General features: G+C 38.3%; 1 protein-coding gene and 1 long non-coding RNA gene across 39 annotated transcripts in view; one reads left to right on the forward strand and one right to left on the reverse strand.

Annotated features, from left to right (window-relative positions):
- The window catches only part of Ptprd (protein tyrosine phosphatase receptor type D), a 2,581,289-nt gene that overhangs the window by 507,045 nt on the left and 2,046,441 nt on the right, over window positions 1-27,803 (reverse strand). The window contains exon 1 of one of the 38 annotated variants that reach the window (XM_060365739.1): window positions 25,893-26,314. The exons of the other annotated variants lie outside the window; for them this stretch is intronic. The gene's annotated coding sequence lies outside the window, so the exon portion shown is untranslated. Of the gene's footprint in view, window positions 1-25,892; window positions 26,315-27,803 lie in introns of those variants that run through there. 38 annotated transcript variants of the gene reach the window in all.
- On the forward strand, window positions 14,236-18,609 carry LOC132646823 (uncharacterized). The gene is made up of 4 exons (XR_009585135.1): window positions 14,236-14,512; window positions 15,984-16,344; window positions 16,999-17,147; window positions 17,673-18,609. It is a non-coding gene; the product is annotated as an uncharacterized LOC132646823 (long non-coding RNA).

The raw sequence follows: 27,803 nt of genomic DNA on the forward strand, positions 1-27,803 counted from the left end.
GTAACAGGCTTTAGCTTTAGAAAGCACACAGAACAGAATTTGGTTGTTGGTCAGGATCCAGTTTCCTCTGTGCATTTTCAGACATGAAGGGCTCCTGTGTGAGGTTCTTATTCTCAAAGAATCCTAAGGAGCAGAGCAAGCTCAGCTTTGGGACTGTGAGAGAAGCCAAACAGTCTTGATTGCTTAGCATAATCTATAAACACAAGATACCAGGTTGACCCTCACAGTGATCTACTTCCCTTCACACAGGATGGCAGGCCAGTGATATCGTTATGGGTTACAAAACAGCATTTAGAAAAGGTTCCTAAAGGAAATCTTTCTTCCTTTCAACCTTGTTACTATGGTAACCTCACCAATCAAGCTCCTTCACAAAGGCTTTTGTGTCAAGTTCTGTTAGCAAACTCATATAGAAAGTGTAACTCCCATCCAAGTACTAGCCAGGCTCAACCCTACTTAGCTTCCAAGATCAGTCGCATTCAGGGTGGTATGGCTGTAAGATGGCCAAAGGAAAGACAGACAAGGGAAAGAAAGTGTCCCCAGCCCTAGGTATCGTCAAGAAGCAGGAGGCCAAAAAGGTGCTAAATCCTCTGTTTGAGAAAAAGGCCTAAGAACTTTATTATTGGACAAGACATCCAGTCCAAATGAGATCTCATTCACTTCTTCAAATAGTCCCAGTATATCAGTCTGCAGTGACAAGGGGCCATCTGCTATAAGCCACTCAAATTGCCTTCTGCCAGTTCACCTATGCTCTGGACCTACAAACAGTTGCACAAACTTGCCCAAAAGTACAAGCCAGAGGCAAAGCAATAGAAGCAAAGGTTGTTCGTCCATGCTAAGAGAAAAGTTGCTGGCAAAAGATGTCTAACATAGACCCCATTTAAATGGTGGTTCTTGTGGTTCTTCTGCCTGCCCTGTGTCACTAGGTAAGGGTCATCTACTGTATCATTAAGGGGAAGACCAGACTGAGATAGCTTGTCTACAAGAAGATATACACTGTTGCCTTTACAAAGGTTAACTCAGAAGACAGGAGCTCTAAGCTGGTGGATGCTATCAGGATGATTACAAAGATGAGATCCCTTGCCACCAGGGAGGCAGTGTTCTGGGTCCAAAACTAATCAATGGCTTGCATTCCAGAGTTGAAGAAGGCAATCTCCAAAGAACTCACCACTAGACTGGGTATAATGAACACTCCTAAGTTTTCTGTACCTAAATAAAATATTGCCCTTCCAAAAAGAGAGAGATAAAGAGAGAGAGAAAGAAGGAAGGAAGGAAGGAAGGAAGGAAGGAAGGAAGGAAGGAAGGAAGGAAGGAAGGAAGGAAGGAAGGAAGGAAGAAAAGCAAAGAATGAATAACTTAAGTAGGTTAATACTGCATTTGTCACCTTATTATAAATGGGCAAAAGACGTTTCAGAAAATTTTGAGGAATTTTTAGTGCTGGGCATATTATCATATTAAATTAGCTAAGCTTAGTCTTTTTACATAAAAGCCTCTAGGAGACTCGTTCAGTCCAGGAAAAGAAAAGGAATGCACCTACCCAGAAGGCCCCTTCTAGGTAGCAGAGCAGTCCTTGCTTTCCTGTACTTCATGGTGACTTCTTCCAAAACCAGGGCTGCACACACAATAGCGCTGCAGATCTATCATGCAGACAATCCCAACACTTGCACTTGTGCTGCAGGTCTAACTCTACTGGGGAGGATCCTAGCATTAGATGTCCACATGAGCACACACAGTGAATAAGCAATAAGGAATCCATTTCTTATAGTGCATTTCTCCTTAGTAAGTCTCCATGAAGGAGTAATACTGATTATAGTCATAAACGTTAATTACATGGTTTCACATTAGCATAATTCCATTTTTTATTAACTGAGCTTTTTAAAGCATAACAAAAATTACTACTGGAGGTGGTGGTTCACACCTAGAACTTCAGCACATAAAAGCGTTGCTATGAACTGAAAGCTAGCCTGGGGTACATAGAGAATTCAAAGCCAATGAGGGCTACACAATAATATCCTATCTCCAACCAAAACCAGAAAGAGAGATTGATTGATTTAATTCAATAATTGGCTTGAAAGCCAAAAGATTTTTACAACAGTAGTTTTCTGTACAGAGTAAACTTTGCATATTCTTCTCTTTAATTTTTCTCAGAAGTAAATAAAGAAATTAATTCTTTAGTATTATCAGTTCTAAAAATCCTATATTTTAGAATTTATATATACACATATGTATATATCCTACATTACTTTTGTAGAATGATGGATTTTTAAGACAACACATAAAAAAACTTTTTATGAGAAAGGCAATTAATGGGTCTAGTCTGCCTAATATCCATCCTAAATTTAAAATAAGTATTATCTTTTTTCCTAAAATGGGTAAAACTTAAAGGATTCTGATGAAAAAAAAACATGTCAAAAGACTTGATAATTATAGTTAGATTGAAACTAATAATATGGATTGAGATTAAAACTAAAGTTAATTGTTCGGAGACTTTAAAAGACAAACATCATCAGTACTATTAAACATCAACTTTGGCCAACATAACACTCCTGAACTAATTGTGCGCATGTAACCTGAACTGAATGTCTGTGTGTGGTCTGAGGTGTACACAGCTCACTTCAGTAGGAACTCAAGAACAGATTGTCTTCATTTGATATGATCTACACAGCTTAGCAGGAACCTGGGACAGTTCAACTGGAATAGAATTGTAACTATAAGTTAAAGGACAGAGATACAGTTCAGTGGTATAGGACTTCCCTAGTATGGGCAAGGCCCTATGTGTGATTCTTGTATGTCAAGCAATAAATAAATAAATTATAATTTAGAAGATCTGAAACACTGAATGAATCAACATTTATTACTTGTTTTAATTTCAAGTGTTTCACTTCATGAAGCTAGTGCCAACCTAAACTACGGTAATTGGCATTTTAATTAACTTTACCTGAAAACAAATGTAAGCAGCTAAACTTAAATAGTGCTATTATCTTGTATTTGTATGTGAAGTGAGAAATTTGACTTGATTATTTTCTGCTTCATGGTATTTGATTTTCTTCACAATTTTCATAGATAGGAATGAAGATACTAGTGGAAAAGAAATGGATTTCAAATTAGTTTAGTAGTGTATATTACCAATGCTGCCTCATACAATAATAATTATAACATAAAATTTTATTAACTGTGTACTAGAGGCTAGTGATTGGTCTATTTTTCCTCACTGTTAACATACTATCAGGGCAGACAGACAGACAATGTCTTCAGTTGTCACAGTGATTCTGAGATGTGACTATATTCACAGTTTAATTCACAGAGGTTCAGAAAGGTTAAGTGGACTCACAATATTGGGCAGTGAGAACCAACAGCTAGAAACCCCAGTCAGCTCCAGAAGACCAACACATTTCTCTTTGGGCCAAGAACAAATAGAACACCAAGATACTTTCCTAAAGATTACTGCTTCTGATACAAGTCATATCATTGCTATCACAGTTACCTGTAACAATTATAAAATTTGATATTAATTTTTGATTTGTAATTTGTATCTTTGTGATTGTAACATTGCATTTTAGGGACATTATAAACATCTGCATTTCAACACAGCCATTTGACCTTACAGTACATTCCTGTGGGATCCTCTGTTGTCCTTTAGAAGAACTTTACACCAAGAAGTGAAATAACTTAGTTTACTTGTTTCCAGAATTTACTGTTTAGTTAAATACAAAACATCATGGAACCAGAAGGCAGCAAAAGTACTAAGAAAGAGTATTCTAACAAGAGCTGACTTTGCAAAGAGAAGAAACAAAGGGTTAATCCTTGATAAGATGAGAGAAAGACTAGAGGAGACAATGTGTACAGCATCTGGCCCTTTCTCTTCACCCTTTGCTCTTGCTGCTTGGGAAAGAGTGTCTGTGTGTGTCAGCATGTAACTCCTTTGACTTGGATAAATGGAAGTATAAAATACAGAAATCTCCTTCCAACACATTTTCTTTCTATTTTATGCGATCATATTAATTTTAATCTTATATATTTCTCTAACATAAAGGCTTATTGAAAATGTAGAATACATTTTAATCTACTACATAATATTTGACTATTTCATTAAAATTATCCAGGAGATCCTTAAAGCAAAAACCCTTATGTGACCCAGCATTGAGAACTTTCTGATAGCTGGAATTACCAGATAATTCTCTCATCTGCCACATAATCAGGGAGCACGAAGCAAAAAGAAGACTCAGGTCTGGAATTCCCTGTGTCTTGTTCTCCTGTCTACAGAGTTACACACTCTAAACCCAGGGTAAAAAGAAGTGTGACCTCTCCTAACAGCTGAGTTCAGTGTTCTTGTGTCAAGATGTTTAAAGAAGCATTTTCCAGCAGACAGATGATCGCAAGCAACATATGAGACAGGCTACCATCTCTTCCTCTCTCTATAAGGACAGTGAAAAGATATTCAACCATATAGTGAAAAACAAGACCATAGAAGACTAAAAACATTCCAATATGTTGCATTTTAAGGAAATCTAACTATTCTAATGTGCATAATTAAAAATTCAAATTGTACAAGACAAATACCTACAAATTTCTGTTGATTTAAAATTGAAAGCCATGCATATGACTTAATTCCCTGCAGAGGCAGAAAGATCTGAAGTTCAAACCCAGCACTAACTATAAAGTCAGCCTGGACTACATGAGACCTTGTCTCAAAGAGACAAAAACTCAAACAAAAACAACCACAAAATAAAACCAAAGTAAAAACAATCTAAACACATATATTTCTGTGTTTAATAGAACCACCTGCAGTATGCATGGCATTGCCAATCCCATTCAAATATGCAAAGTAAAGATTTGCCTTAGTCAGTGTTCTGTCAATGGGAAAAAACACCAGGACCATGGCAATTCTTATAAAGAAAAATATTTAACTGGGGCTTGCTTACAGTTTTATCTTTCTCTGTTACTTGAATCTGGAAGAAATATGACCAGATTATCTCACTTCTGCTGTCATACCTTGCCTTCCATGCCACATCCTCACACTGTGGGTCTAAACACAACTACCCCTCCTTTAGTTACTTTTGTAGAATATTTTTATCAGAGCAGTAAGAAAAATAACAATGTTATTGTGTTACTCTCTCCACCATTCCTTTAAACTTCAGCCAATAGAGTTGGTTCTTTTCCAATCTTGACACAAAAACTCAGTTTAACTACTTTTTTAACTCAGACTCTTTAAGCCACCACACACAGTCCTAACTCCAAAACCACAATGCCTGGATTTGTCCTTCAGAAAACTGAAATTCTAGGTATCTCTTCTACTTAGATACAGTTAACTACATTGAATTGTCTGTGAGTTAAAAAGGATAACATCAGGGCCTTTTCCTTTTATTCCTTCCTTCGATCTTACTACCTCCCCCCATTTTTTTAACCTATACTGACCAGGTTGATGTGATGAGAAGGAGTGGATTAAGAATTACCTGCCTGTAGATGACTGGTGGCTCAGTCCGTAGTCCTTACTACTGCTACCTCCAACATACCAACCTGAACATGCAGGTTCGCAACTCCTACAATTTACACCCCTGCAGCCCCTTGGACTGTGCTGAGGCTTCCTTTTGGTGGAAAACATCTAGGAGGGCCTGTGCTCTCTTACAGGCTGTGCCCAATTTTACTTTTCTTCATCAGAAAACTCAAGAGTGGAGGCAATCCCAACATGTACCTTTTCTGTTTCTCTGCCCTCCTTCTTGGGATGAAGAGCTGACCTGCTACTCTTTTGATCCTTTCTGATTTTCTACATAGAAACAGGACCACCAACCCTCTATTCAGGAAAGCACTAAGTGGCTATCTCAGTTACAGCTTCTATTGCTGTAATAAAACACCATGACCAAAAGCAACTTGGAGAGAAAATGCTTTAATTTATCTAACAAACCTCAGGTCAAAGTCCATCAGTGATGGAAGTGAGGGCAGGAATCTGGAAACAGAGACCATGGAGGAACACTGCGTACTGGCTTAATCTCAGCCTGCGTTTTAGGACCAACTGCCCATGGATGGCACTAACCACAATGGGTTGGGCACTTCCATTTTTATCAATAGTTAAGAAAGTGGCCCATGGGTTTGTCTATAACCCAATCTTATGACAGCATTTTCTCAGTTCTTCTTAGATAACTCTAGCTGTGCCAAGATGACAGAAACTTGACAGTAGTCACCTTTGAAAGTTCCCTGCCCTGTGGGTTTAGTCAGGACAGTGGACAGCCTTTTACAAAAAAGGGCTCGCCCGTGTGATTTATCTTTGTGAATCTTGTTCTTCAACTGCATCACTAAAACAATTTCCCAGTATTTCTGGTTAGGGTACTCAGCATTCAGTGGCAGATCATGTTCTGCCTAATTCGAAGGTCCCACAGCCAGCATCTTCACACCCCAAAAGAAGAAAGAAAATTCTGTCTATCCAGGCTGGAAGTAGTTGAGAATCAATTTCTGAATCAGTCTGAAACCAATTTCAAATGATGAGTTCTTGAATAAGGTATTTTAGATAATGATCTTATTTAGAACTAAAACATAAATCCCAGTGTATCACTATGTTAAATAAGTCTTTTTATAGTTATGTTTGTATTATTTTATGGGGGGTTGTTTGTTTGTTTGTTTGTTTGTTGGGATTTTAGTTAATACCCTAACTGATTTGGATGGTTTGTTGGTTTGGTTTGATTTTTTGTGGTTTTTGTTGACTTTTTGAGACATGGTTTCATGTAGGTCCAGAGTATACCCAAACCCTTACTTTATGGCTGATGCTATCCCTCAATTCCTAATCTTCCAAATGCTGGGAGACTGTGGTGTGTGCTACTCATGGAAATCTAGACTTTGGAAATATTCTCTTTGTAAATGTAGACTTACTATGATTAATACATTAATAAAATGGATTTCTTATAGACATACTGGATATTTAATAACCAATACTCTAGAATATTTTATGAGCATTAAAGAACAAATGTTTTCATCAGTAGGACTATACTAAAAAGGGTTTGTTTTGTAAAACAACAGCTCATCATTATTAATAAATCACATAAGGATACTACTCTCAAATCTTTCAGCATCTTAAATAAAATTCTGAAGCAGGCAAACATCATCACGTATTCTGTAGCCACAAGTAGTAACAGGACTAACTGTCATTACAAAAAAGTCACTACTATAGTAGAAAATAGTTGTTGTTTTTTTTTTTTATGTTTTTTTGTTTTGTGTTGTGCTTACTCAGCATTCTGGCTTTTACATTCCCATTTCTTACACTTTACCAAATGAGCCATTGACAATCCCCAACAATGATCTGTTTCCTTTGACTTCTGCCCTTGAAACATTTATCTAAAGCCCTGGTAGTGTCTAACTTAGCAAAACCACTAGTACACTAGTTTCAAAGCAGACATAATTGGGAAAAGAAAAGGCTAGAAGAACTGGGAATAAAATGTTAAAGTGCCAGCCAATACAAGCATGTGTTCTGACAGAGAAAATGGACTTTAAATTGTTCAAAATCAGGCACTTGCTACAATTTAAAAATTCGCCCAGTGAGAGTAAAACTGCTGCACTTATACCTTGGCAGGTTGAAAACATGGTGCCTGATGGCTGACATTAAAATTCTAGGACATCATTAAGGGAAGCACACAAGTGCTTATAAATCCAGTACACAAAACAAGTCATATTGTGGAGGCTGTTGATATCATATCCTCTGGGGTAAGGATATGACTTCTTCATCCTTAAAACCCCTAAAAGGAAATTGATGTGCAAAGTAAACAATGTATCAGGCAGGGCCCTGTGGCTTGAATTCAGAACTGCAACCCAGTTCTTTCAAAACTCAGAATTTTCACCCCTTCTCTCTTCCCTCCCACCAAATCATTATGTGTGCTATAAATGCTGGTTTTAAGCTTAGGGAACTTCACAGGTTAAATAAAAAAGAATGAAAGTTACTTCCAAGTTGAACCCAGTATTTACACAGTCCTTATGTTGTAATCTTCTTGAAACATGCTTGTGAGAGTTAAGTCGGATTGTCTACCGGATGGGATCTAGATCTAAGGCATGTCTGGGAGAGATTACCTAGAGGAGTTTAACTCAGGTGGGAGGCCACATGCGACTTGTGGAGAGCACCATTCCCTGGGATCTCAGGTTGAATAAAAGGAGAAAACAAGCTCAGCATCAGCGTCCCTCTCTCTCCTGGCAGCAGCTGCAGTGTGACCTGCTGCCTCCTGGCACCATATCTTCGCTGTACCCTGAAATGAGTCAGCAAAAACACCTCTTCCCTTAACTGGCTTTTGTCAGGTCATGTTACCACAGGAATAGGAAAGGTAACTAAGATCCTTCCAGTCACTTCAAGCAAACAGAGGAAATCTTTCTAGGCTGCTACCCTCACCAGCAGCTGAACAAAGCTCAGATACTCTAGTACAATATTTAGCACTGATTGTTGTTAAAGTGACTTGACTGTAGATCACTAACTGGCCCAGGCTCCTGCACTAGGACACAAAAGATCAGACTAAAAACAGAAACTGGAGCCATTCATGCAAAGGGCCATGACAGTATGCTCCAAAGAAGCAAAAGAAGACAACTTCATGAACAAACTAATTTCACCAGCATGTATGGTATAAAATATTCCTTCAAATTGAAACAGTCTTCCTAAAGGAAACACCTCTAGACTGCAGAAGTTCTAAAGCACAGCTGCTATGACTCTGGAAGCAAACAATTTGCAGGGCTCAGGAAGTCCCTGAAACTTTCCTTACAGGAGTCCCCTCTCTCTCCAAGGCCATATAAAGCAGTAAATATTTTGAGGCAAGAAGACTCCTCCATTTGTTAAGCTGAGTGCCGGTCAGGCAGAGCCCCATGGATTCTTCTGGTGGGCATTTGACAATGTAGCTGTCTGTAAATCACCCATACACCTCTAAGTACCACTCCCTCCCCCACCAAAAAAAAAAAAAAAAAAAAACTTCACTGGTTTACTGAGGTGGTCTTTGGTGATCTCAGTGTGATCTCTCTACAGTTCCCCCTATTTGAAGTGGGAAGACACTTGTTCACATTTCCTCCAGGAGCAGTGTCATGCAGTAGCATTCTAATTTCCCTCCCGTGCTCTTAATCAAAGGCTAACAATTTCTGCCATTTCACTTTCTCATCCTCACCCTACAAGGAAAGTAATTTTGAAACATCAGAAGTATTTTTTGTTCTTTATTTCTGGTTTGTTCAATGTGCAGAACCAAACTCCTCTCCACAGCTTGCTGGAACATGTATTCTATACGCTGGAAGGAAATACAACACAGGTTTTAAAAGTACATTCATATCTCTAAATGATCATTATAATTTGAGCCCTTGCCAGTAATGCTCCCATATTACTGTTAACTGGCAAATCCCCAGGGCACCCCTGAGTCTTCTTCCTTCTTGGAGTCTTACCTCCTTTACAACTGTGCTTTCGTTCCTATTTTTTTTTCCGCTTTTGCTTGACCTGCTTTTCCTCAGAATTCAGCTTTTACCTTTTGACAGCCTTCTAAAGAGTTCAGATCTCAAACACTGTCACTCCTCACTTTCCTGGGATATTTCCACTTTTTCCAGCTAACCACCGTCTATGTTCCACTGGGTCTCTGATGTTTACATCAGCAACCCCCATGACTTTGACCCACAGAATCAGCTAATACACAACATTGTCACCACAATCACCCTTTTATGATTCCATAACATTTTCCAGGCTGCCAGCCAATGAAGAAAGATGACATTTCTAAACCAAAACCCTAAATTTCTACCCTATTTTTTCTTTAATCCTCCCCTTCCTGTTCCCACAATCTAAATAATTAGAAATTCTATCTCCATAGTCACTACCATCTCTCAGCTGAACTATCCACAAAGATTTCCTAAATGGCCTCCTGTTTCTTAGATCCCCATCTATGATTAATATAGAAGACAAAGTAATCTTTTTAAAACAAAATCCAGTATGTCTCTATCTGCCTCTACTTCCGTGGCCTCACAAGGTGCCCTGAACGAAGGACAATCTCCTTAAGGAAGCCCACAGCCTGAGCCATCAGACTTCCTGACTGCCTCTCTCCTACCATAAATTTCAGCTCTCTCAGTCTATTACTCTGCATCCCTACTGATATTCTCTTAGTTATCAGAGCACTACTACCTTCTTCTGGTCCTAAGTAGATGTAGGTATCTCTTACAGATAACTATGTAATGATTTCTTCTCCCTCCTGCCTCAACTTCAATGTTATCTCAACAGAGAAATTCATAAACATGGGATTTTAAGAGGTCAAAAAACCCACATTTTTAATCCTAAATCATTTAATTTTCACATCCATCTATTATTCTATTCTCATGGATACCAAGTTCCCTTAGTTGCAAGGATATTATCTCCCTGATCAACAGGAAATGCTTAGTGTCTAGGACAGTCTTATACACATACAGGACTATAGACTTCAGAATCCACAGTTTCATATGCCATGGTCTCTGGCCACTAAGCCCAACACTCTCATTCACAACATATCTTTAGAAGGATATGTTTATAAGATATACTCAGTGCATCCATTTACTTCACATGTCCTAGCCTTTCATCTTAGAATCTGCTTACATTTCTGTTCATTTTTTTGGATCAAACTTTGGTACACTTTACTCTTTATACACACACTCAATCAAGGTAGAAGCAATTATTCCTTTTGTGTTGTGCACCTTTAATAGGAGTTAAATACTTGCATCACCCTGAGGCAAGATACAAGACAGAGAATTATGGCAATATGGGAAGGGAGAGTAAACCTTCATCCAAAGCTTCTTACTGAGTGAGAGCCAAGAATTGCAGCATAATTAACATCTTCTTTAAAGACTGCTGACATAGACAGTGTTCCTTTCATATAAAGATGGATGTTAAATGAACCATGCTTAAGGCCTAAGCCTATGTGACCTTCAAGTATGACCTCACTCATTTCGTAGATATTTTGGGAATCTCAAAACCAAGGATTAGCTTCATTTTAGAGTACGAAATATCTTCTTCTGCAACCCTTATAACCCAGGATTTTACCTTAGCAGCTGCAACCCTATCCAAGGAAAAGGTCCTGCTCTCTGATCTCATTTTGTTCTCTTAACAAGTGTCTTCAGAAGGCTTCCCTAAACAGCAGCTATGGAGACATTCAATCCTGACCCTCCCTGGAGAAGCTCACACCCACACTCAAATATGTCTCTCTCCTCCCTTGAGGACCAATGAGTGTCTGAAATCTCTTGGGTATCTTCTGAGAAGCTCCAAGTCTTCTTGGAGCTTTCCCAGAAATTCTCTTCTACAGCCAGGTCAAGGATCCAGTTTTATCTGAGTGTCACTAAAACATTAAGGAAAGTCCTTAGGCTGCTTCAGGCAACATAATTGTTATTGACAGAACTCAGTTGCTTATATAATATATGGAGAGTGAGAAAATTCCCATTTCATATTTCAATCATCCAAATCTATGGTAAATGAATAAATGATTGAGTCTATCAAAAATGATGGTATTCAAGGAATTTTCATTTTCTTATACAAAACTGGAAGCAATTTCCTATTTTTTCCTTAGACTCTGGAACATAAAATCTACTCATCATTTACATTTCAAAGCAGATTATGCCTGGAACCTATAGGATATATATCAAGTCCCATCACTCAGAGATTTATTACTTGCTAGAGGTTATTAAAATTTCTGAATTAAACTAAACATGGATCCAATCCAATTAAGCCATGGCTAAATGGACCTGAATAGAATCTCTTTAAAATAATAGGCCTGAAATTATGTGGAAGAGCATCTTCTTGAGATATCACATTTTCATAATTATTAGTACAATATCCCAAAGCACATTTAGTTAGTACTTAGTGCCATCATCAAAAATAATGATAATATATTCAATATGCTGGACACAGTGTGACCTATTTCACTAAGTACAATTATTACTGAAAGGGAATGAAAATTCCATGAAGGCCTTCTGGTTATACAATCCACAAATAAAAAGCTGATTCAATGATCGTGGAGCAAACTAGCCTGCCACTTTGATCTTGGACTTCTATCTCCCACACCTGTGGGAAATAATGTTTGTTGTTTAAACCATCCAATCTACATTACTTTGTTACAGCAGCCGGAGCAAAATAGGACAGTAGGTTTGGTGGCAATACTTTAAGACAACTGGCTACTGGAATTACTGTGTAATACACAGAGTTGTTCAAAATGAATACCAGGTTCAGTTGCAGACCTGTTATCAAAAATGAGAAGCTTATAGAGATTTTTATTGCCTATGTATTTCCAAAGCATATGGCTGCTGAGAGAAGGAGAGTGCTGAGAGAGCTTGCACAAACAAGCTCTCACACATGGTGTGCATTCATATTAGTGTGTGTGTACACATGTAACCATTATAAATTAAAGATACTTTGGGAAAGGGACATGGGCAGTGTTGCAGGGGGAGTTGAGAGCACAAGGGTACAGATTATCTGGAGACAGAGGAAACAGCAGCAGGAGTGGGGGAAGGAAGAGGAGTGATACAGATGCAGTGCGCATGTATGAAGTTCACAAAAATAAAATTATTTAAATATGTACATAAATGTATATATTAACAATATGTAGGACATGTTTCATCTGGATTTGCTGTAATACTTTAACCTTTCCAACACAGTAAAATGTCATTAAAACTTGTGAAATTCTATCCCTAAGTAAAACCTGACTACTCAAGCTATATTTTAAAATAATTCTGAATGTTTTCATCTCTTCACAGAAACCATGAATATCCTATAACATGTAATACTCACAAAGGATTCCGAGAACCACTCTTTATACTCTACCAGCAATGTGTGTATGTTTTGCATTTACTGTAAAGAGCTTACCACATCAAAAAGTTCCTGATGTGCTCATGCAAATTTTTTCTACTTTTTAATCCCAAAGCATAATTCAGAGATGTATAAGTATAAAGTATATGTTTTCAAACACATATGTCTATATAACTACATCCTTATCAGGATATGAAACATGGCTTTCAACATAAGAAGCCCCTTCATGTCTTTCCCCATTGTGCTTTTTCCCTTCCCTAACTTCTTTCTATCTTGGGCCTGGACAATTATTGCAATGACCTGTCACTGGACAGTAGCCTAGACTGTTTAAACTCGATATGAAAGAGCTAGGCATGGGAAACCTCCTTTCTAGTTGTTAGTGATGGTGTCTAAAGACCCCCATAAGGGGATAGATCATTGTCACTGCCCGTGGTAGCTCCCAGAAAAAGGAGGTAATCACTTATTGCTGAAGACACACATACTTATGACACAGGGTTTGGAGGAACTGAGCTGGATCTGATATGGAAGCCTCCTCAATTGAGAATTAATTCTGTAGTCTCACAAGGAGGCATGAAAGCTGCTCATGAAGAAAAGCAATCAGTAGTCCTATCTGGCTATAATGCCAATGAGCCACAACAATGACCAGCATGGTAAAATATCTGGATGGGTAACAACAGTGGCACTTATACCCTGGGGTAACCAACAATCATGTAATTGAACTTAAGACCCACTCAATAGGAAGAATCCATGCATGGCTGTAAATTTAGCTAACTACCAATGGCTGGTATGGCCATGGAACTTAGAGAAGAACCCATTACTGCCACTTTCATAAACCAGTATAATTTGTAACAGCATTCTACTAACAGATAAGTTTAGCTCTCACTCCTTATCAACAAAGCTTCCTCTTGGAGCAGACAGGAGATCCTTACAGAAAACCACACCTGGCCCAAATGTAGACAGTACAGTGCCCATATACAACACAAGACCTACAAGTAAGGCTTGAGGAACATTTTGGAAGAGGAGGCAAAAAGACTGTAAAAACCAAAGGACCAGGACATTTGCTATAAAATAATCTCTTCTAAAAAAGTTTTTTTGATAAAATACAAAACCAAACCAAAACACAGAAGAGAAGGAAAACAGACACAAGGCAAGGCTAGACCTTGGTGGAATTGGAGAAAGACGTGGGGGGGGGGTATATGAGTAAGACACATTGTCTTAAATTCTCCAAGAATTAATAAAAATATTAAATATTGTTAAAAAAAGACTCTCAGGTAGATTTACCTCCTATATTTTCCTTACACTGCTTTTTATAGCTTTTCTTATATTATATATATTAGCAATTTAAAATTTTTAATCCCTTAATAATATCATTACCTTCTTTTTTCAGATGATCAAACACAGCAGAGTAAGCTTTTCACAGTCTCATGGCTGAGAGAGGAGAGCTGGACTGTGGACCGAGGGAGTTTGACTTTTATAACCACAGTTTAAACCGCTTTGTTTTACTTCCATTCAAAACTGCTGTGTGGTGTAAATTTGTAAAGCTATTTTCAACTAAAACAGATCTAAAAAGCCAAGTGATAAAAGAGAGAATACTTATTGATACTCCTGCCATCTTCAGAAGAGTGCACAGAAACAATAGTGAATCAAGAAATCAGAATATGATACAGATATGCTTTAGGATACACAGGACCCAGATCTACAAGTAGATACATACTTGGAAAGTGTGGAAACCTGATCAGCCCCTACTCCTACATGCTACAGGTAAGAACAAATGGGCCTGCAATGTTTAATTGTTCTGTAGATGAATCTGGTGGGAAAAAATATCTCTAGCATGTCTGTCTGCAGTTGATAATAAATAAATAAAATAATTTTTACTGGAGGTTTTATTGTGTGCCAAGCACTGAGCTGAAATATGAGATATGTTATTTTAACTAAACCTCACAATAAATATAATACAGATGGACATATTTAGATTGCTCTAACTTGATAAAGATCCTATTCTTCCACATAAAACCTGTCCTCAATGCTATATTTCTATAGAAAATGTGATACAACCCTAGAAGACAGAAAAATGAAATAGTGAATAAAATTTCAATGATCTAAGGGTTCTTTTTAACAGTGATAACCATGTTCAAAGATTTTCTTTAACTAAAAAAAACACTGAGGGTCAGCCCACATGTGTAGACAGGTTGTACAGGAAGGCACTGGGCTTCAGCTGTAACATTTTGAATATTGAAAGGCATGCCATCTGATCGATAGGAATCTCATCAGATAGCCCGAACACTAGCCTCCTCAGTTCCCCATAAACAAGGTATAAGCTGTCCAAATCAAGTTTCCTTTCTATTTTAAATTAGGTTTGGGGGGAAAACACATTTTTAGATGCATTTGACCTGATCTGTGTACACAGTTTACATCCGTTATCCAGTTCACAATCACATTTTGAAAAAGCATTTGTATAATGCACTGAAGTGTGTGCTGCATACTTGAAAGGAAACTGGCCGTGCTGCAGTCCACATCATCCCCAATTGTATTAACTAGCCCTTCATGTGATCCACAGTGCACAGCATGTTGCCAATGAGACATGAGGAGAGGGCAGACTTAAAACCAAAGGCAGAGCCTTGACCTACACCACTCCCTAAGGAGACGGTGCGCTGAGAAGTTAGGTACCTGGAGTTCAGCTGCTGGATGAGATGGGTATCTATAAGCCTGCCTAACTAGGCGGAATTCTTTTCCTCTACATCATCCTCTAGATCAGAGGTTCTTAACCTGTGAGTTCTGACCCCTTTGGAGTTGGGGGAATTCGAACCACCATTTCACAGAGGTTATGTATCAGATATTTAAATTACAATTCATAATAGTACCAAAATTACAGTTATGAAGTAGCATCAAAATAATTTTATGGTTGGGGGTGTCACCACAACATGAGAAACCCTATTGAAGGGTTGCAGCTTTAGGAAGATTGAGAAGCCCTGCTCTAGATGATAGACTACCCCAGTAGCAGGAAACCAAAACACACCAGTCTGCTTTTCTTAAAATAAGGAAGAAGGAAGGCAAGAGAAGGGAAAGAAGAAAGGAGGCAGAATGGGAGGGAAAGGTGGGAGGAGGAATGGAGGGAGCCATAGAGCTGGGCTATTAAAGGCTTAATCTGTTGCAAGCCAAGTGAGCCCTGAAGTCTTGGGCCATGGATCCCTTTTAAAGGATGGCTTTTCTTCTGTTTTCTAATTCTTTTTAGAGGATGCAAGAGTGAGAGAATACATCTGTCATGAAGGCCTCACATAGCTCCCAGGACTTCGCACCTGTCTCAGGTCTTCCATTTCTGATCAGTAGCTCTCCTGGGTCCACCCTGCTGCATCCTAGAATGTCTAACAGGGTTAAATGCTAACTATGTTGGATAAAAAATTAAAAGTCTTGCCTACTCTGTGTCAAAGTACACTTGGCTGGCTTCCATTACACCATTATGAAATTGCCTGAGGAATACATTATGTAAGCATGCTCTGTGGCTGGACTAAAGATTACAGAGTCCACATACAATTAAGAAGAAAACCCTCGCCGAAATCAGCAAATCTAGTCATTTCAGGAAGAGAAACGGCAAGGTGAGCAAAATTAAAGCTTGCTAAGCTTCCTCATAAACACACACTACATTCCTCTGAATGCCAAGTCCTTCTGAATCACACATATCATTGCTACCGACTCAGAAAAAAAACCCACACATGCTCCATCTCTTCCCAGCACAGAATGAATCTTATCATTTTGGAAATGCTTGGCTATTCACTTCAGCAGTGTTTCTTTTATGAGTCAGCTGTTGTAAACACTGCAAAACCTCACAGAAAGTTTCACTGGGGGGAAAAAAACATTTACATACACTAATCTGGCAAAAAACGACTTGCCAAATCACAGTACTTCTACTTTTCCTTCAGTTTTTCTTGACAGTTGGAAATGGGTACAAGTTGTAATTTATCTGTATCTATTTTCTACCTTAGTAATGTCCAATAAAATCATCCAGACAGCATGACAGCTAAAAGGGCAGTAATGAAAAGTGCCCGCAATCTTCAGACATGTGCATAAAATGTGAACAGTGCAAGAAATTGTGTGTGTGTGTGTGTGTGTGTGTGTGTGTGTGTGTGCATGTGATCTATGCACATGACTCGTGACTGGTAAGGAAACCTGAACATATTTACAGACTCTACCATGAAAATGACCAATAAAAATGTCTGTACTGACCCAGTTCCTTCCATTTCCCTGACTAGAGAATTGATTTGGAAAGTCACTGAAGACAATGAAATCCAACAGTGGGAAGCAGTGGAGTTTTGAAGTCACAAAAGCAGAACAAAAACACAAATGACCCATGGCAGCCAAACAATACTCCACAACATAAAAATTAGGAGGAAAACAAGCAGTGAGTACCCAGGGGTAAAAGGATCAATATGGAAACTATCCCAAAAGCCGCATATCTGCATATCTCAGAAATGCAACTAAGCAAAGCTTCAGTGGACTGTCAAGGATGAGAAAGAGGAAAGTAGTACTCATGACAGCATGAGTGTCTTGTTAATACGTGGTGTTCTGTAAGTTTATGTCACACTACAGGATCACAAGACTTCTAGTCTGCTTTAAATATGAAGTCTTTGAACTGTAAAACACTGTGTCTGCAGAAGACTGGATTGGATACTCAGTGTTTCTCTGAACTGGTGTATATTCATTTATCTACCTTGGTCAACTCCCTACCTCTATTAGCTATTTCTTCCCCATTGTTCTCCTTCCCTTTCCTCCTTTCTTCACCCTTTTTCTTATAAGGCTTCATATTTCCGGAAACTGAATAATGATGCACACTACCTCAGAACTGAAAACAGTACATGAAACGAAATTAACATAGCTTTCTATTTCATGTTAGTACTCTACTCACTTTAATTTCTGTCCTGACCAGTTTCGTATTGTCATGTAATGCAACCAAGAATCGCATGGGAAGAAGAAACCTCCACTGAAGACTTGCTGCCCCCAGACCAGTGCGTCTCGCTTGATTTTTGATATGAGCGGATCCAGGCATATGCAGATGCATCTTGAATATGTAAGAAAGCCAGCTTAGTGCAAGAACTAGGCACTGAGCCAAGAGCAAGCCAGTAAGAAGCTTGCCCTGACCATTCCTCCGTGGTATACTTGAGTTCTTGCCATGAGTTCTGACAGTGATGGAATATGACCTGGAAATGCACTGAAATCAACGTTTTCCTCCCCATGCTGCTTTCAGTCAGTGTTATGAAGGGCATCACAGAGCAAACCAAGGCAATATCCATCAGTCATTTTCTACAGAACTCCATGATATAGTAGACTTTTTTCATCATTTCCTATTCTTCTTTTGTATATAAGATAACTGACTTAGCATCTTCTCTATGGTTCATTCCCAGGCCAAGCAAACAGAGGTAAAAACAAAACAAAAAGGAAAAAGCTTTGAAGGACAACAGTGAAAGCATGTCACTTTGTTCTTCTGCAGCCTTGGACAGATGGCTTTGCTGAAGTAGAAACCTTCTATGGCATGGCAGTATCCCACTGCCTCTAGTTCCTACAGGTTCAGGAGATGGAATTATAGACATGGGAGAACATCTGGATTCAGGAGAATGCACCATTCCTAATATGAAACAGAATGAAAATAAACTCAACATTAAATATTTATTTTAAAGGTTTCTGTCTTCCATTTTAAAAATTTAATTTGTCTGCCATATAAAATCCTAGGTATAATTTCTCAACTGATAAAACAAACTTGAGGCTTTTTGTTTTTTCAATTTTTTCTCTAAGGTTTTTATGAAACCAAGTGTTTTTAGGTAGCTCAGGCCAGCTTCAAACCCAACTATGTAGCACAGGCTGGTTTCAAGCTCTTGCTTCTCTTTCTGCCTTGACTCTCCAATAGGTATGCACTAAGTTTCTAATGCTTTGCACACAGCAGTCAAAGAGGATATACAATAGTGGATGTTTTTTGTTTTTTTTTTTTGTTTTTTTTCTAATTCATTTTGAAGAGGAATGTCAGAATGAATTCTTTCTCTTGCCATTCTCTTATTTCTATTTGTATATTCTTTACTGACCTTCACATCAGTAAGTTATAATGTGGAAATATATCAATGTGGTTTTCACATACTCAAAACAACAAACAAAGAAACGTGTTTAGGGAGAATTTTACATGGACTTCTAAACATGAATATTGGAAATTAAATTGTTTTGAAATTGTATGTGTAAAACTTAAGGACTCATACTGAGTGTGTGTGCATGTGTGCACATCTATACATGTGTGTGTCCACACATGTGGAAGTCTGTGTTCCTAAATATAGGTCTACATGCACATATATGCACATGCATGTGTAAACAAGAGGGCAACCTTCAGTGTCATTCCTCAAGTGTCATCCACCTGACTTTTCTGAGACAGTCTCTCATCAGCCTGGCAATCCCTAGGGAGACTCCACTTCTGCCTCCCCAGGACTGGGATGACAAAAGTGTAGCACCATGGCAAGACTTCTCTACATGGCTTCTGGAGGTTGCACTCAATTCCTTACATTTATGCTCCAAGCACTTGGCCTCTCTTCCTGGTTCATCATTTATTTTTTATTTGTAAAATGTATCTAAAAATCAGTAATATTCTGAAAAGTACTGTTAGCAAACATCTGACCCTCTTCTGATTTGTTTATTTTCATTTACCTCACACACAAAAAAAAAGATCAACAGCTACTCCATTTTTACAGTTTTAAGTGAAAGGTAAAATGTATGGCCAAGGTAATTTTACCAAGATAGCAAAAGATGAAAATCGCTTCAGTCACTGATCTCACACAAGTAAGGCATGCTATTTCTTAAGTGCATTATCTCATTTAACGATCCCAGAAACACTGTAAAAAAAAGTTGGACATCCCTATTGCTTCAGTTTTTGAGATTTAAAAAAAAAAAAAAAAAAGAAATTAAGGCCAGATGGCTCAGTGGTTAAGAATATAAGAATCATCCATAGGCATGATGACCTGAGTCCAAATATCCAGTACTTATATTAACAGCTAGCCATGGCTGTTAAGACAGAGGCAGGGCAATGACACTCACTAGCTAGTCAAAATAGCCAAACCCCTAAGCATCCAGTTCAGTGAAACACCCTATGTTAGGCAGTATGGCAGAGAGCAAAGAGGAGAACACATGAGGCCCCATTCTGGCTCCTCATGTACACAGCACCTGCACATTCACAAACCACATGCACCAAACTAGTATCACCAAAACCACCATGAGCACGAACACAGACAACACACACCACCCCCACACTCACCATACTTCTTTTAAAAAATGAACAACAGTCAAGGATCACAGAGGTTACACAGTAGGAATTCAAATCTTGATCCATCCAGAAAGCCACGCCAAAAGAAAGGACACACAATGATTTCTAACATACCATTTTGTCCTTCCTCTGGCTTTGAATAAAATAAATATTTTCTCTTAATTTTCTAACATAAGAAAAAGAAAGGTAATACAGAAGCACTTGTCTAGCCAGCTGAGTAGTCACTAATCATATGTAGTCAATTTGGGGCAAAGAAAACTCAGCATGGCTGAAGTAAGGATTCCAAGTGCATGGACTGGGAAGCAGATGCTGACTTCTCAGGTTGTGTGAGCATCCATGTTAAAGGAAGTAATGGGAGCTTACATTCAAGTGCACCCCAGAGTTTAAGAAGAAGAGTCCACAAACTAGACCAGGCCATGGAATGGGCAGAGGAACTGAATGACCTTTCTTTTTCTGCTTCAGTAGCTATCACTGGTGGTTACAGCACCAGCTGTAAGAATATGAGAGGGCAGAGGTGCATCTGGCCCCAGAGTGGCATGCAGACAAAGGAGGGGCATGGTCTAGAAGGCCTAGAAACAGACCTAGTAAGGGAAATTCGCTTTTCAAACTAGTGGAAGAAGAGAAGCTATGCAAACTGCTGCATAGCACTGGAGGTTTTCTGGGCTCTCTTTTCCCATCCCTTCTCAAAGCCCTGCCTGGACCCTATCTCTAATTCAACAATGATTCAACCCCAATGGGTGGTCTTGCCACATTGTTTTCTATGTCTCTGATGACTGGTGCTGTGTGTTGTTATATACTATGTCTGCACCAGGGTGTGAGCCCAAAGAAAACAACCTGATCTTTATCACCACCTCCTTCTTCATGGCTGAGACACAGTAGCAACTATTTGTTCTATTCAAATTAAGAGATGGTTAAAATGACAAAAATACAATATGAGCAAACTTAGTGACCTTGAAACATGTAAATTAATTCAGGCATAACTACTGCTCAGCATGCAGAACTTGAATGTTTGGGTCATTTAGTGGAACATGGATAGAGCACACTGAAAACTACGCTCTATTTCACAAAGAAAGAGAGCCACTGGCACATGTCTAAAAGACCAGAATGAGGGGCTAATTACTGGAAACCAAACACTCTTCTCCAAATTTTCTTGCTTACAATAGCCACTGCATAACCAGTCATGTACCAAGTACACGATAAATATCCATTTATGTCAGTGTTCATGTTTGATATAGAGCTGTCTAAGAAATTGTCTTAAATTAAAACCATTAATAAAAACAAATATTTAAAAGAAGAGGTAAAACCAACACTTAAGCAGATAAACATAGAATGTTTTTTCTTCAACTAAAAAATAAATTGAGAGAATATTCTAGAACTAAGAAAACTGAATTAATGAGGAGCCAACACTCTCTGCTAAAAAAACAAACAAAAAACCTTTCTAAAAAGAAAAGCAGCTTGTTTTGTCTTTCATTTTGAAGTTGTAAATTAAAAAGGAAGTTTTATCATTATAGAATTCATATAAATATTTCCATATAAAATATCATTCCCAGAACATGAGTAACTTCTATGATGTTAGACAAAAACCTAAACACCATCTCTTATCCAAAACATAAGGAACAGTATAAGTTCATGTCACAGAATAAGCAGGAAAAATTAGCACAGAGAAAACTGTTTAAAAGAAAAAGATACAAGGTAGAGGGCATGCCTTCTAAAGAGACTTTTTAAACATATCTAAAGCTTAACTGAGGAAGGAACAAATGTTTAGAGAATGGTTTATGGATAAAAATTTCTTTTACATCTATTTAGAGCCTTACCTTATACCACAATCATGTATCACAAATTAAAGTGTGAGCTTACAAAATAAGGTTGAAAGTTTGGTACAGTCCCATAACCTCAGCTATTGGAGAAGTTGAGAGAGTAAGAGTAAAAATTCAAGACCACCATGGGCCATGGAGCTGGATATCTCTCTCTCTTTCTCTCTCTCTCTCTCTCTGTCTCTCTGCCCTGTTCTCTCTGTCCCCTTTTCTATGTCTTTCCCTCTCATTCTAAACACTGCACAAAAGTGAAATTTTTCAGAATGTTTTAATGTATTTAAATTTTTGAGTTACAAAATTAACAGCATCTTTTTCAAATGTAGCCTGTTATCAAGAATTTCAATAAATTTTATACTGTGTTCTAATAATAAAGGCATCGAAGCTGAATTTTAAAATCAAAAATAGCCAAATAGCTCTGCATGGTGGCACATTCCTTTACTTCCAGCACTAATGAAGAAGAGTTTGGGAGATCTCTGTAAATTCGAGGCCAGCCTCATTTACACAGCCAATCCCATGCCAGCCAGGACTAGATAGTGAGACCATGTGTCAAACAAACACTAAAAACAAAAACAAAATATAAAAAGACCTTACATCATAGGAGGCCTCATAGTTTAGAAGTTTGTATTATCTATTGATCTATGTGAATGTGAGTCTTGGTTGTAAATTTATGATATTTTAATCAAATCTTCTGGAAACATAGTACCTGGGTTTTTATGGTGGGTTTAAACGCATTGGTATTTTTAAATTATTTAATATTTTCAGATACGTTCCTCTCCAAATAAAGAAACACTTTAATGAAGACTGATACATGAAACAAGAATGAGAGCAAAAAAGATATCAAAGTATTCCGACAGAACTCTTAGGAGAGAAAATTATGTTCTAATTCTAAATGCAGAAGAATAATAGGGGAAAGGCCATCAAAGGCCAGGAGAAAGCTATTAAATATTACAAATAAAAACTCTACATGGTTAAAAAAAAAATCACTAAAGAGTTTAGCAGTTAAGAGCACAGGCTGTTCTTCCAGAGGACCCTGATTTAATTCCAAGCACCCATATGACAGCTCATGACTGTCTTTAACTACAATCCCAGGGATCTGACTTCCTCTTCTGTCCTCTGCTGGCATTGCACACACATACTTCACAAACATATACATACATATATATGTGTGTGTGCATATATATATATATCAATACACATAAAATAATTTAAATTCTAATAACAAATTTAAAAATAAGAAAGGCCAATAAACAAAGTTAAGGTACATTTGTTATAAACATGACAGAGTATCCAATATATAAAGTACAATAGCTAATGAATGAAATTCCCTAGGAAGAAAATAAAGAGACATTCCATGCAATAGGAACAATTACTTACAAACACATAAGGAAGAAATTGTCACTACAGCATTTAGAGAAATCCACATTAAAAAATATATATATATGGTGCATCCCATTGCAACTTGGACCTAACTGAATGACTTTCACAAGGAAGGGTGGTAAGAAGATTGGCAGCCCCCTGAGAACATGCCAGCCATCACCATTGGATCAGGCTTAAAGACATGTTCCTTCTAGGGACTCAAAGATATCAGATAACTTTCCATGAAGGAGATGAGCACTCCAAATATGCCCATTGATATAAGGCTTAGCAAAGCTGACTCCCATATTGCATGTCTGTGTCCATATTTACCAAATGAGCTTTATCCTTGGGAACCCATGTCTCTGATATCACAGTCAATGTGCAGGAAAGCAAACAATGAGTGTCAAATAGATTTATGAGACTGCAAAAAAATAAAAATAAAACAGAAAACAATAAGGTAGTGAATTGGTTTATCAAGCTGACAAAACCTAGATATTATTTCTAAACTGAACAAAGAGAAAACAAGCCAGTCAATGACTCTAATCTTCTCCAGGATCATGGCTATCACATACTCATCCTCTGGATCACAAGTTGGAAATGTGTTTCAAAAGACACAAAACCTGAAAATCTTTGTACCACCAGAAGTCACTTTTATAAAGCCAAGTGTGATGTATATACTTCTAATCCTGGCAGCCAAGAAGCTAAGACAAGAACTCATATTTGAGGACAGCCTAGGTTACATAATGAACTATCTCTAAAAAGAAAAGTACAAACAGAGATGTAACCAAGTAATGAGTTAGTGAATGAGTGTGAGTATGTGTGTGTGTTTGAGAGAGAGAGACAGAGAGAGAGAACTATTTCCATGAAAATGTTCAGCAAAGCTTCACATTCCTAATCGCAAGATATACACACACAATGTGTGCTGGCCAGGAGAAACAATGGCCAACAGAAATATCAATACAAAACATTTGGTAAAATACTGGACAGCCATTGAAATTCAGTCATAAGAAAGAAGATGGGACAAAAAGGAAAATATTCATGCTGGATATTAATTGACAACTTACCAGATTGAAAATTCATTATGAAGGACTAGGCACTTAAGATAGGTCAGAACGATGAGTTGTTTTCAGGCAAAAATATTATGAGGTACATTTTTCTTCTAGTTCTAAATTTGCTAAGTAACGTTCTGTCATGTTTGTGGTCTTAAAAGACAAACAAGCCTAGGTGATAAAGGTGAAGATGGCTGTTGTTTTGTCACTGACAGGAAGGATTCATCTGAGGATCTGCTTCAGCTCTTCCTCTCTTTCAAACCACTGTGCTGTAGTTCCATCTTTTCGCATTTTGCTACTTAAAAAACACACCCAGGTGGGGTATTCAGTGTGTTTGTTTCCAAAGATCACTCAGAACAGGAATCGATGCTAAGGCTCAGGAATTTACTCAGTAAGTCTACAGTGGTAACAACTTAATATACCAGCATGGTCTGGGGATCTGGTTCAGTGACCAAGTGGTTATTTAGCATGTGTAAGGCCTGGGAGCAATTCCCAGCACCATCACACACACACAAGCAAATACAATGGGGAGACATAAACGATGTCTTTCTGAAAAATATTTATGCCTACCCCTAAAACTGAAACTCAGATAATTAAAGAGCAAAATGATTCGTTACCCTCTTAAGGAGCTTAGCAACACTGTGTCAGTAAAGCCAGAAGCATAGTGCATCATTTGATCCAGCCTGCCTCTTCTGACGCATAGGAAACAGCATTAAGACAGAGTAGTATCATGAATAAACTGCAGGGTCTCTATAATGGAAAGTCCTAGCATCCTTCCTATGGCATTAAGTTCAAGTTATTCATCACAACCTAGAACATCATAAGCAATGCCTACATTGGGATGGGGATGAGGAGATGGGTTATTAAATCTTTCTTGGGTGAAAATGTGTGGCCGTTTTATATAGCTCATAATATTCTTGTAACCGTAAAGATTTAGATCTGTAATTATAGGAAGGAGCCCGCTTTCACTCCAATTACTAAGAAAGATGCTACGTAATAAAAAGCCAAGACTTGAAAAATAGGAGTTTGTAAGAGGTGAATGCTCCCAAATTCTAGTGAATTAACTGGTTGAAAACAGACCTCTTACATTAACACAATGAGACCTCATCAGACATATTCCACCAGCCAGGAGTCCTTCAAGCAAATAAATAAATACATTTGTTATAACAGAAACTTTTTTTCTTAAATTAAATGTTTGGAGGGACAAAGTCAACTGTTCTTGGACATCACAGATTATTATAATACACACACACACACACACACACACACACACACATTCTTAGCCTTGAGTAAAAACACCAGGCTTTGTTCTAGGCTCTGTAGGTAATCCCAAGGCACTTGCCACCCAAGCCTACAGACATGAACTCAATCCCTGAACCCATGTAAAGGTGCAGGCAAGAAACCAATTCCACAACTCTGGCTTCCAGATACATACTGTGGCAAACACACACAGACACAGCATGATAAATAAATAACTCATAAATCTTATCTCAACAAAACCTTTTTTTAAGTTATAAGCACTGTTAAATACACAAACTGATTTTATCCATTATGAATTACCATCAGAAAACATAACCTTTCAGAAGACTGCTTTTGTTAGTCTTAATTATAAAAACTGTTAGGTACACGCTTACCAAGTCTGAGAACAGAGTTTTAAACACCGTATCCTCAATGGCTGCAACAGAAATATGCCTTCTAAACAACATAACTTCTTGACTAACAATAGTGATAATGAGAAAATGATTCTGTCTGCAAAATGCAAGCCCAAGCAAAACCTATGGCACTCTCCATGGAGAGCCATAGAAGCTCGCAGTGGGAAGGAAAAGAGAAAGGCATATAGAAGGATTATCCTTGGATTCCGTGGCTAAAAGAAAGACTGAGTTAAAAGGTGATGCTTCCAGGAGTTATATTAAGCCATGGAGCTCATCCCTCTTCTCTCAGCTCTTCTATTTGATGGCTCTGCAGAAGTCTGAAAATGAGCCTTTAAACCCTCTCCTGGGGAATCTCGGGTGTGGAGAAGTAAGGGTTAAGAGACTGTTCCAGTCAAGTTTCCCTGCCTCTCCCAGCCAACAGATTGTCAGGGGTGGAGCCTGGAAGTCACTTATCTGCCTCCAGACTTCTTTCAGCAATTTCTAACAGGTTGTTCTGATATGTGCTTGTCAGCATTAATTACATGTGACACTGGATTGGCTTGATCGCTGACAAAATTTAAAAGCACTATAATAAAGCAAAAGGGCATCAGAAAAGCTGCCAAGCAAAAGGCTCAGGGGACAGCACATATCCCCCCTGCCCAGCTCCATTACCCCCCATGCTGATTCTCTCTGCAGGTGGAATTTAAGAGAGCAGACCTATCCACTCCGTGCAGGACAGCCCAATCTGCTGATCCATTAGGGGCATCCCCTCTCTCTCACACAGCTTCCTGGTTCATGTTAGGCTATAAAATCATCATGCTGAGCCTCCTCATTCAACTCTATTACCATTTCTTAATCCCACCCACCCATATAGTTACAGACAAAGATCGCCTGAAAAGCAGTAAAGAATCTTCCCTGGAAATCTAAGAGACATGAGCCTGGTGAAACTCAATCTGTTTCCGTAGTAATTCTCCACAGAAACCTATTTCTCCACATTAAGCTGGGACAAAAATCAGAGAACTTGTACTCATTAGACACAAAGCACAGAATCTGCTATCAACTCACTTTCCCCAAGAATAAATGTATTTCAGAACCACACTATCTTTCACTCCCATCTGGCTGGTACATTTTTTGCTAATAAGATCAGTGGGTGCTCTAGGCATATAAATGATAGCCCTTTACTTTATTTCACTGAAACCATGAAAGGATCAAACGGCGGTTCAGAAGCCTGGTTGGTAGACCAGAGTTGTCCAACAGGGCTTTATGAGGCATCAGAAACCTCTATGTCAGAGCTGTTCTACATGGTCACTAGCTATGTGTGGGTTCTGGCCACTTGAAATGTAGCTAGCACAATTGAGATCTTAATTACATTTAAATTTAATTAAGTAATAAGGAAACTTGGCTTCTTAAATTAGATAATTAGGAACAAGAAGATCTGTCTGCTGTTGCTTCCCATGGGTACTGATGAGAAGACGCTAGACTCTGGCAGATTCCTCCAAGACAGCAGGGCATTGGTCTGGGTTCTATGACTGTCAGTATGACAGGGACTGTGTCATAGCAAGAGGACTATGCCTATGCTCCATGGAGTCAAATGGAGACTCTTGCATTTTTGTCATCTTAGTTTCCTTAGCAAAATTGTATAAAATTTAGTTTCATGTTCTTTTTGTAATGTTTAGAAAAACTATCATTTAGTGTCTGAGAAATGACCCTCACCAGTACAAACGAACCAAGCTGTTGCCCCAAAGGCTATTAGTCATTACCTCCACACATGGAGACATGTGATGCTTCACTGTGGTGCACAGATATTCTAAAGAGAAGGGAGGAGACATGCATAGGAGGCCACTCATTTCTTGTATCCTTCTCATCAGAAACACTACGTGGTGTGTGGAAGGAAGCAAACCTCTGCTGGCTTCA

Source organism: Meriones unguiculatus, chromosome 12, assembly GCF_030254825.1.
Source record: "Meriones unguiculatus strain TT.TT164.6M chromosome 12, Bangor_MerUng_6.1, whole genome shotgun sequence".
In the NCBI taxonomy this organism is placed as follows: domain Eukaryota; kingdom Metazoa; phylum Chordata; class Mammalia; order Rodentia; family Muridae; genus Meriones; species Meriones unguiculatus.